Consider the following 12274-nt stretch of genomic DNA (forward strand, 5'->3'; position numbering starts at 1 on the left):
TCTAGTAATAGAAAGGTATGGAATATTAATTTTCAATTCTCAAACCAAATATGCCTACCATAACTTTTATTCTCATGCAATAGTCAAAACCTCGCGATGCAACTCGTCCCAATGCCTCTGTAAGCACTCTCACGCATCTGGTATTAAATTGGGCTTCTTGCCTTGTAATTAATTTGATAGAGTTACAAGCTTTATGTATAGCCTTACAGGCTCAATCACATACTCAATGATCACCTCCTTAGTAACTTCCAAGTCATCTCTTGTAGTGGCTTGTTTGATGGGATCTAAGAATACTTGAATCTCTTGTTTGACTTCCCCTTTCATCCTTGTTTCACCCAAGGCACCAATACAAGGAAACTTGTGCAACTCAGCAAGAGCTTCTAGCAGACCTTGCAAGTGCCTATATGATGCCATAACCTTGTCCATATCTCTAGCCAATTTTTCATGTGACTACATCTTTTTTTTTTGTAAGCTGTGGCGGGACTCTCCGATTTACATGTCCATTATGTACCCCTCTACGGGGGAGGGGTAGCCCAAGATTTGAACCCAAGACTTCCGGTTCGGTGAGACTTCATTTCCACGGCCCTTGCCGCTTGAGCTACCCCATGTGGACCATGTGAATACATCTTGATATGCATAGCCACTTTATCATTTTTTGTTGTGATCCAATATTTCCTTGGAAGTTCCTTCAGTGTGTTAGGATATTGATTTGACCATTCACATATGTGATCAACTACTACAACGACTACTTTAATCATCATTCCCCTTTATTTCAACTCTTTGTGCATGTTTTAGAATAGATCCATGACTTTATGTCAAGTCGTCATTTCATCAAAAACCAAGTCCATTACTTCTACTTGTTGAGAAATGGCAACAAGAAATACTAGTTTAATTTGTCCTTGAATTAAACTGAGAATTAAAATTGAATTCTATTCTCATAACAACTTGTAAATGGTTAATTAAGTTTAATTAACATAATTAGCTTAGCAATTTTGAGTTGGAAGTATTTATGTAGTCATGTATATGTTCTCCCTATGTTTTAGGGGTCCAGTATGCGTTTAAATTGAGTTGGAAATTAGATCACTCAGTTTACTGAGTTAAGTTAAGTTAAATTATTTCCAAATTGTTTTTGGAACTAATCAAGGACTAACAGTGAGTTAGTGCACTAATGCATCCACTAGTGCTACTCCAGTTAACTGAGGATTCCCTCATGAGAAACTCATCCATGTCGATTCTGAGAAAGACCCAGTTGAGACTAGAGTGCAGGGACAATGTACTATCTATGGTATTATTTACTAGAGTGTAAATATCATGCATGCATTAGAGATTGATCCTATGTTTGGATTGTGCAATTTTAGAAGCATGAATTCCCTTTAAATACAGGTTATTCATCCTAGGAATTACGCAAGGAATCAGAAGCTTGAAGGCTAGGAATTTGGATAAGTATTGGCCAAAGGAAGTCACCAATTAGAGGATAGTAAATACTTGTGAAGGTTGAGCATAGAATATTGTATTCATCCAGATTCTTTGACCAAGAATGGTGAAAATAAATAGGGGCTTGGAAAGTAGTGGAAATTGGCTAAGTGTTGGCTAATAGCGGGCTTGTGAGGTAGAGACTTGAGCATATTTGTGCGGAATTGTTCTAGTGAGAACAAGCTTTGTATCTTCACTCATATTTCTAATTAATGCAATACAGATAGGTAGGGTTTTGAGTAGTGGCTTTCCCCAAGAGAACTTATTGTGTTATGTGCCATTGGTTTGTCTTCTTCTTGTTCTTCTTGTTTTCATCGACCATTTGACTTTTGTTGGTTGAAAGTAGAAGTAGATTCTTGTTCTCTGCTTTAGTACATTGCATGACCTTGTAAATCTATAGGATTTTCTACATGGTATCAGAGGTTAATTCAATATAGTAGAGGAGATTTTGAAGTTTTGAGTTTTGGGTTACAGGAAAATTCGAATTTGTAATACATACTTCACGTTTGACAAATGGCATTCTACAGTTTGCAGCTTGATTATGCCTTGGAAGGCAACTCAAATTATATAGCCTGGAGGTGTAGAATTTTTCCACAAATCAGATAGCTTTGATACCATGCATAAATTTCACCTGTAGAACAAACAGATATATGCAATGTCCTAAAGCATAATACTTGTTCTACTTCTACAAAACATTAAGCGGAAGAATAATCGAATTCATGAGCAACATCAAGTAGAAACATGCATAACTGATCAAGAGAAATAATCACACATAACACAAGATATATCCAGGGGAAAGCACCAGCTTAAAACCCCGACCATGTATTATCAATCAAGTGGAAATCCTCTTCAACATACAAAAAGAATAAGCTCAATAGCTATCCTGCTCTCTCTGTACTCTGATGATCTTCAATCAGAAGATGAAAATCATGGACTGCCTAGGCCTCAATATATAGGCCACAAGTCCTCCAATCTCCTATAATAGATACTTCTCCATGCAAGGAATACTTACTAGAAATATCCAAGCATCTGATAGTACACTGTCCCACATCTGATCTCAACTGGGTCTTTGACAGAATTGACATGCAATAGTTATCCATGAGTGAATTCTCAGTTATCTAAAATAATAGTTGTCACATGCATGCAAGCATTAACAAACTATATTTTAATATTTTAACAACTTGTTAAAATAATCTAACTGGACTTGACTAGTTAGAACTAAGTCAACTGATTCTCTCATTATAGAACTCATACTTATTCCCTCAATCAGTGGAGAAAATTAAGGATAAATTCCTCAATCAATGGGACAACTCATGTGCATGCTCACAAAGACTTCAAATTCGAATTTCCTTAACTAATTAACTCAACTGAATTAATTAATTAGTATTTCCAACTGCTGTTAAGACCAAAATTAATTTTACTTCCTATAGATAGACTAGGGATTGCTATAAATAGGAAGGGACCCATAAATGCTATTTTTAGAACTTTCTATTTTTAGCAGTTTCACCTCTCACTCAATGTGGCCAATGACTTCATTGGCCAAACTAATATTTTAGACATGCTATTTTTAGCATGTCTATTTTTAGCACATTCTAAATTTAACATTTATTGTTGCACATTTTAACACTCCCTCTCAACAAGAAAGGCTTTCTCTCAAACCCGATCCTGTAACTTTGAAATGTTCTGCATGCAACACATCTACCCGGTCCACTTGCTCCAACAACACTTGGAACAAAAACACTCCCAACTGACCACTCTATTGGGCTAGGAACATACTCTGATGCTGAAGCTCTACTTGCTGCTGACAAGTGCTCCCTCTCTGACATCTGCGCTACTGCAACATCTCCATGCATCTCACACCATTGCACACCTCTCTGTGCCACCTAGCACTATGCAAAACACTTGTGCCTCTCGCATTGTTGCAGCCTGCTAGCTATGCGTTGTCCTGGGATTCCCTGCACTGTCTCTCTCTCTGCCGCTCCATCCACATCTGTCTCTACCCAATCAGTCAGTTCCCGCTACTACACATCGGGGCTCCTGTAGCAAGGTCTCATCCAAGAGGTTGGGTACCTCAAGGATCCTGCCCCTACTCCTTGGGACAATCACTCTATATTGCCCCACCTCCTACCTAGAGGTATGGCTGCATGTGATCCCTCAGCCCAATTGGCTCAAAGTTTCCCCCTACTGGAGGTCTCTACATGAGTAGATGTCTCTACTCAATCTCCACTCAGCTTCCCCTGTTGTGGTTGCTCCACAACCTCCTGAAGCTGCTACACTAATCGTGGCTCCTCCACAATCGTTTGAGACTTCTTCTGGCTCTGCATGTTGAGAGGTAATATACTCTCCCTCTCAACCACCAAGTCTCTAACCTTTGCCTTGCTCCTCAAGGCCTTGCACGCATCTTGTACCTCAAGTGCATACAGGTTCTTGGCTAGCACACTAATTTCCTGCTGTTACGAAATTTTCTAGAAAAGGAGCTGATTTTAAATCATCGATATCTCCCTCATCCGAACTCTGATTCAGCCGATTTTTTTTTTTTTTTTTGGATATTTTTCCGCAAGGAATCCAAATCTGCTATTTATTTCTGAAAATTTTGTACAAAAAATTTCATATATGCTCTGCAAACTCTCGGCCCAAAACTCAAAACTTTGAAATCTCCTCTCAGTATACTGTTCTTGCTTGATCACCTGTGCTCTGATACCATGTAGAATTTTTCTACAAATCAGATAGCTCTGATACCATGTAGAAATTTCACCTATAGAACAAACCGATATCTGCAATGTCCTAAAGCATAATACTTGTTCTACTTCTACAAAACATTAAGCGGAAGCATAATCGAATTCATGAGCAACATCAAGTAGAAACATGCATAACTGATCAAGAGAAATAATCACACATAACACAAGATATATCCAGGGGAAAGCACCAACATAAAACCCCAACCATGTATTATCAATCAAGTGGAAATCCTCTTCAACATACAAAAAGAATCAACTCAATAGCTATCTTGCTCTCTCTGTACTCTGATGATCTTCAATCAGAAGATGAAAATCATGGACTACCTAGGCCTCAATATATAGGCCAAAAGTCCTCCAATCTCCTATAATATATCCTTCTCCATGCAAGGAATACTTACTAGAAATATCCAAGCATCTGATAGTACATTGTCCCACATCTGATCTCAACTGGGTCTCTGACAGAACTGACATGCAACAGTTATCCATGAGTGAATTCTCAGTTATCTAAAATAATAGTTGTCACATGCACGCAAGCATTAACAAACTATATTTTATTATTTTAACAACTTGTTAAAATAATCTAACTGGACTTGACTAGTTAGAACTAAGTCAACTGATTCTCTCATTATAGAACTCATACTTATTCCCTCAATCAGTGGAGAAAATTAAGGATAAATTCCTCAATCATTGGGACAACTCATGTGCATGCTCACAAAGACTTCAAATTCGAATTTCCTTAACTAATTAACTCGACTGAATTAATTAATTAATATTTCCAACTACTGTTAAGACCAAAAGTAATTTTACTTCCTATAGATAGACTAAGGACTGGTATAAATAAGAAGGGACCCAGAAATGCTATTTTTAGAACTTCTTATTTTTAGCATTTTCACCTCTCACTCAATGTGCCAAACTGCTATTTTAGACATGCTATTTTTAGACATTCTATTTTTAGCAGGTCTATTTTTAGCACATTCTAAATTTAACATTTATTGTTGCACATTTTTCAACAGGAGGGACATAATGGAGGTTGTGCTGGAGGATAATGGATTGAAGGAATTCGTTGATCAAGACATTCCTAATCCAGCAACATTGGATGCACAGAATATGGTCGAATGTAAGAAGTGTGCGGTGAAGGTGGGGCAGATAATCCTTGAGGGAGTTTGAGATCACATTTTCTCGAGTCTCCATGGAAAGGAAACTTTGTATGTAATATGGATAGAATTGACGAACTTGTATCAAAACAACAATGACCAAAGGAAATTGGCACTAAAGGAAAAAATTCGAAAAATCAAAATGGAGAAAGGCGAGACTATTCCAAAATACTTGACCAAGTTCACTCAATGTCATGGTGAACTTGGAGATGTTGGAATAACGGTTGTCAAGGATGATATGGTGAGTCTTTCTCTTCTGGGACTCCCAAAGAGTTGGCATAGTTATCAATACTTTGTCACTGGTTGGTAGAAGCTGCCAGATTGGGAACGAATGTGGTCGTATTTGATGCAGGAGGAGATTAGGAGGAACACCAGGGATGGCTCTTCATAAAATACTGATGAAGAAGAGAATTGTGTCTTAGAGATTAAGGCGAAAAGGGAAAAGGGAAAGTTTGCCATTCCAAATCAGATTCTTATCATGGAGGTAAGAAGAAACACATGAGGAAAGTTAAGTGCTTTCATTGTCATGAGCTGGGCCATTTTGCTACAAATTTTCCACTCAAGAAGTCCAAGAAGAGCTTTGACCTCTCAATTCAAATTGGAATTTTCCCTCATTCCATGCATGGCGTCATCAATGATGGGAAGTGTATGGTACTTAGACAATGGAGCTTCATTCCACATGATCGGAGACAAAGAGTTATTAAATTACCTAGAGGAGAAAGATCTCTAGATGCATATCAAGATGGGTGACGACGGGAAGTATAGTTTTACTAGATTGGGCACGATTACTTTTCAGAGGGATCATGGGGCTCCACTCACCTTGAAGAATTTTATGTATGTTCCCTAGTTAAAGAATAAATTGGTATCCATTGCCATGCTTGAGGATAGAGGCTATGATCTGATCTTCTTGAAAGGAAAGGCGTTCCTTCAACACATAGCCATGGGTCAAGTAAATATGATAAGGATTCAGGTGAAGAATCTCTATAATTTAGAGGTAGAGAAGTGTGCTTCTTTGAGCAAAAAATCAGAAGGGTGCAGAGCGGAGACATTAGCGAGTTGTGGCATAGGTGATTGGGCCACTTGCATCATGGGGCTTTGAAAATATTGTAGTAGATCTCTACCGGTCTTCCCAAAGGTACGCTTGAGAAAGTTGATACATGCAAGGGGTGTACTTTGGGAAAATACACCAAGTCTTCCTTTCACGATAGAGACAGTCGAGCAGAGGCTATTCTAGAGTGAGTCCATTCAGATGTGTGTGGACCATTCTTGACAACATCCATGGCCAAACACAGGTATTATGTTATATTTGTTGATGACTATTCTCATAAATGTTGGATATTTTTCATGCAGAAAAAGGATCAAACTTTCACAAAGTTTTGTGAGTTTAAAGCATTGGTGGAGAAAGAGTCGGGCAAGAAGGTTAAAGCTCTACGAAGTGATAACGGTGGTGAGTATGTCTCAAACGAGTTTAAGAACTTATGTGCAATGAGAGGGATTAAATGGGATTTGACGGCACCCCGTAACCCTCAGCAAAATGGGGTGGCCGAGAGGAAGAATAGAAGCATAGTCGGGGCAGCGAGGGTGATGTTGCATGATCAAGACCTACCACTTCACTTGTGGTTTGAGGCATACAATAGAGTGGTTTATGTTCAGAACTATAGCCCACATCGAATACTTGAGATTAAGACACCAGAAGAGGCTTATTCCATTAAGAGACCAGATTTTGGTCACTTCAGGATTTTATAGTCATTGGTATATTTCCATGTGAGAAAATATGCACGGAAGAAGCTTGAGACGAAAAAAGAGTTTGGGATATTTGTGGGGTACACTGATACACCTCACAACTATCGTGTGTCCTTTTCCACCAGGAGGATAACGGTGGTTCACGTGGATGTCAAATTTGATGAGGAGAAGGTCATGTGAGTTTCCCTTGAGAGGGAGCTTGAGCTACGTGCGGATGAGGAGTTTTTAGCTCATAAGGTAGAGGAGCCTCTAATTGATGTGGAGCAGCCACATGCAGTCGATTCGGGGGTGCAGACATCCACTCAGGCAGAGTCTTCCAGAGAGGGAAGAAAGAACACCAGAGAGGATGACAGATTGTTGGATGATGCATGGGAGAATGTGGGAGCACCCACTTCTCAATGCAGGAAGAGGAGGTCACCTGAGAGGTACACTCGATACATGTCTCTTATGGGTGAATGTGTTGTGACAGAGGCATCTTCCATTAAGGAAGCAGTGCAGAAGACGATTTGGGTTGATGCCATGGTGGAGGAGTATGACTCGATAGTTCGTAACAATGTTTGGATGTGGTCCTGAGACCAGAGGACAATTCAGTGGTGAGATCCCGTTGGATTTACAAGGGGAAGCAAGCTACAGATGGTAGTGTGGAGAAGCATAAGGCTAGATTTGTGGCACATGGTTTTTCACAGGTAGATGGGGTTGGTTATGATGAGACTTTTGCTCTTGTTGCAAGGTACTCATCAATCAGATCTATATTGGAACTATCAGCATAGATGGTTTGGAAGATACATCATATGGATGTGAAGACAACCTTCATTTATGGCATGATTGAGGAAGAGGTGTACATAGAGAAACCTGAAGGTTTTGAGACCTTTGACCGTGAGTCGCATGTGTGAAGGCTCAAGAGAGCATTATATGGGTTGAAGAAAGCACCCTGTGCTTGGTACACCAGGATAGATAGCTAGAGTCACCGGTTTGAGCTTCATGAAGAGTGAAGTGGATTCAAACCTCTACGACATAGTGGTAGAAGGTAAACTATTGATCATTGTACTTTATGTTGATGATCTCATACAGACAGGTGATGATCAGTTGATCAAGTCTTGCAAGGAGGACCTTGCAAGAGAGTTTGAGATGAAGGAAATGGAGCTCATGCATTACTTTCTTGGCATGGAGGTATGGAAGGGAGATCGGGAGTTGTTTGTGTCTCAGGGAAAGTATACAAATGAGATACTCGGGAGATTCCGCATGGAGAGTAGCAAACCCATGGAGACTCATCTAGCAGGTAACTAGAGGAAGGAGGATGCTACTTAAGGGGAAGAAGTGGAAGCTATTGTTTACAGGAAGCTTGTGCGTTCACTCATCTACTTGGTGAACACATGACCGAATATGTGCTATGCAGTTAACCAGCTTAGTCAAGCAATGGTTAGGCCTACCAAGATGTATTGGAAGGTGGAAAAGCATGTGTTGAGATACCTCATGGGCACTTCTCAGTCTGGATTATGGTACAAATGGATAGAGGGAGTGAATCTTCAAGGCTTCACTGATGTAGATTGGGCAGGGAGTTCATCTGACTAGAAAATCACATCAGGAGGGATCTTTAGTATTGGGTTAGTGGTAGTTTTTTCGTACAACAGGAAACCGAGATCGATTGCACTCAGTTCAGAAGAGGCAGAGTACATGGCTGCGAGTCAGGCAGCATGTGAGGCCATCTGGATGAGGAAGATCCTAGTTGGTTTGTTTGGTCAACAGATGGATCCAACTGTGATTTACAGTGATAATCAGAGTTATATCAAACTCTCTGAAAATCCATCTTTTCATGATTAGTCCAAGCATATTGATATCCGATATCATCATCTCAGAGATTGCGTATTGAGATGAATTATTTTGTTAGAGTACATTCCCATGGAGGAGCAAGATGCTGACATTTTGACAAAGGGATTGTCTAGAGGTAAATTTGAGTTTCACAGAGATAGGATTGAGGTAGCTGATAATCCATTTCTTGTTGAGAGGGAGTGTTGAGAAATGGAAATAATAAATTCTAGTTTAATTTGTCCTTGAATTAAACTGAGAATTAAAATCAAATTCTATTCTCATAGCAACTTGTAAATAGTTAATTAAGTTTAATTAACTTAATCAGCTTAGGAATTTTGATTTGGAAGTATTTTTGTAGTCATGTATATGTTCTCCCTAAGTTTTAGGGGTCCAGTATGAGTTTAAATTGAGTTGGAAATTAGATCACTCAGTTTACTGAGTTAAGTTAAGTCAAATTATTTCCAAATTGTTTTTGGAACTAATAGAGGACTAACAACCAGTTGGTGCACTAATGCATCCACTAGTGCTACTCTAGTTAACTGAAGATTCCCTCATGAGAAACTCATGCATGTTGATTCTGAGAAAGACCCAGTTGAGACTAGTGTGCAGGGATAGTGTACTATCAATGGTATTATTTACTAGAGTGTAAATATCATGCATGCATCAGATATTGATCCTATGTTTGGATTGTGAAATTTCGGAAGCATGAATTCCCTTGAAATATGGGTTATTTGTCCTTGGAATTACGCAAGGAATCAGAAGCTTGAAGGTTGGGAATTTGGCTAAGTATTGGCCAAAGGAAGTCATCAGGCAGAGGATAGGAAATACTTGTGCAAGTTGAGCTCAAGGTTGAGCATAGCATATTGTATTCATCCAGATTCTCTGACCATGAATGGTGCAAGGAAATAGGGGCTTGGTAGGGAGTGGAAATTGGCTAATTGTTGGCTAATAGCGGGCTTGTGAGGTAGAGAGTTGATTATACTTGTGCAGAATTGTTCTAGTGAGAACAAACTTTGTATTTTCTTTCATATTTGTGATTAATGCAATACAGATAGATGGGGTTTTGAGTAGTGGCTTTCCCTAGGAAAACTTATTGTGTTATGTTCCATTGATTTGTCTTCTTCTTTTTCTTATTGTTTTCATCGATCTATTCACTTCCGTTAGTTGAAAGTAGAAGTACATTCTTGTCCTGTGCTTTAGTAACAAATTGTTTCATAAAAATAAAATAAAAAATGTTAAAAAAATTAGGACATTACTAAATATTTAAAAATAAATAACTAGTACTATAATTAAAATAAAATTACAAAAGTTATATATATATATATATATATATATATATATATATATATATATATATATATATATATATATATATATATATATATATATATATATAATAAAAGACTTTAAAAACAAATTAAAATTTCATGGGATGGTCACCCTGCCGTGGTGCCAAAGGGTTGGAAGCAGGGCAACCACCCCCATGATTTTTTTTATATATATAGTGTTTGGATTTTGATAAAAAAAACTTAAATGTATTTTTATTTTTTATTTTTTTAATACATATTATTCTTTTCAAATTTTTGTTTACTTGTTTTATTTTTAATTATTTTTTAATGCTTTTTTCTATTATTATTTGTTTTATAGCTTAATATTAATAATCCTTTCATTTTTTTAATTCATTTTTTTATTTGAGTTTTTTTAATTATCTAATTTGTTTTTTTTTTTTAATTTATTTTTTTGGTAAATTTTAAAGATTTTTTTTTCCTTAAATATGTATTTTAAGAGATATATTTTTGTTGTTTCATTTTTTTTATATTTTAATTTACTTATTATTAATATTTTTTATTTTCTTTAATTTGTTTTAATATTTTATTTTTAATTTTCTTTGTACTTCTCATTTTTATTTATTTATCTATTTTTTCATTATTATGCTTTTATTTTATTTTTTTCAACAGGGCTCGTTTTGATTTCCAACTAGCAACCCAACCCCACTATGTGTCAATTTGATAGTTGATTTTAAAGTTTTCGTTATAATGGATCAAGTTCAACCCCATAGTGTGTCAATTTCATGGTGGATTTTTAAGTTTTCATTGCTATGGGTCGAGTTCGCCTCCACTACGTGTCAATTTCATAGATTATTTTTAAATTTTTATTGTAATGTGTCAAGTTGTCTTAGGCTAAGACTTTAAAATAGTTATTGCTTTAACATTTAAAAAAATATACTCTTGGTATAATGACTCTTTCATTTAGGTGTTCATTTCTAAAGTTTTTTTAGGTCATATAATTTGTCCATAATGTCGTGGTTGAAATATGTTGAAAACCTAAGGTTTTTTGTAGTTATGATATTTGGTTTTAATTCCATGGTTGAAAATTTATCAAAAATTTAAGGTTTTTCTAAGTCATGATATTCTATCTTTATTACTATGATTGAAAGAAATTATAATTTTAGGGTTTTTAGAGTCAAGATATTTTATCTTTAACACCATGGTTGAAAATTGTTTGAATTTTAAGACTTTTCAGAGACGTGATATATTCCCTTTAACACCATGCTTGAAAATTGTTGAAATTTTAAAGTTTTTCAAAGTCTTGATATTTTATCTTTAACATCATTGTTAAAAAATTTGAAAATTTAACCCGACGGAAAAAATATAAAAATCTTTGTTCCAACATCTTTTAGGGTGTTTTTTCATGTTATTTGTGCAAAAAAAAATGTTTTTACTTTCATTTTTTAAAAATGTTGAAAATTTACCCCCTCCCTCAAAACAAACAAACAAAAAGTATTGTTACAATATCAACGCTTTTCGTTTTCAAGGTGTTTTCATGTTATTTGCGCAAAAGAAATGGTTTTTACTACCATTTTTCTAATTTTGAAAATTTACCCAAAGAAAAACTTGTTCTAGCATTAACACTTTTCATTTTCGAGTTGCTTTTCCATGTTTTGGGGGTTTTCTGGCTAGAGTTCTTGTTTTGAGATTACATATCTCATTAAGTTAGTAAGTTTGTTCATGTAAGGATTGGCTCTCACCTTGCAATTGTATGACCCTTTGCTCGAAAGTAGATAGCTTGGTTTTCAAGTTTGCATTTTATTTCTTCAACTCATTTATGTTTAGCTTTGTTGTTTTCACAAAATAAATCTTGGTCGAAGTTATCATCTAAAGGTTCATAGTTGTGTTTATAACAATTTATTTCTCTATAACCGTTGATATAGGCTTCAATGGATTTTTAGCATAGCATTTGTGCCTCTCTTCCATAGCTTTTCATTGGAATTTATCAAAGGTGAGCCTAGAAATGTCCAATAATTCTTCTTCCTCCTCTGGAATGCCCAATTACTGAAGTGGGAAATGTCCACCGGTA

This window comes from Pinus tabuliformis, chromosome X (genome assembly GCF_031772625.1).
Source record: "Pinus tabuliformis cultivar Carrire ecotype Pingquan chromosome X, CPIR1, whole genome shotgun sequence".
Taxonomy (NCBI): Eukaryota; Viridiplantae; Streptophyta; class Pinopsida; order Pinales; family Pinaceae; genus Pinus; species Pinus tabuliformis.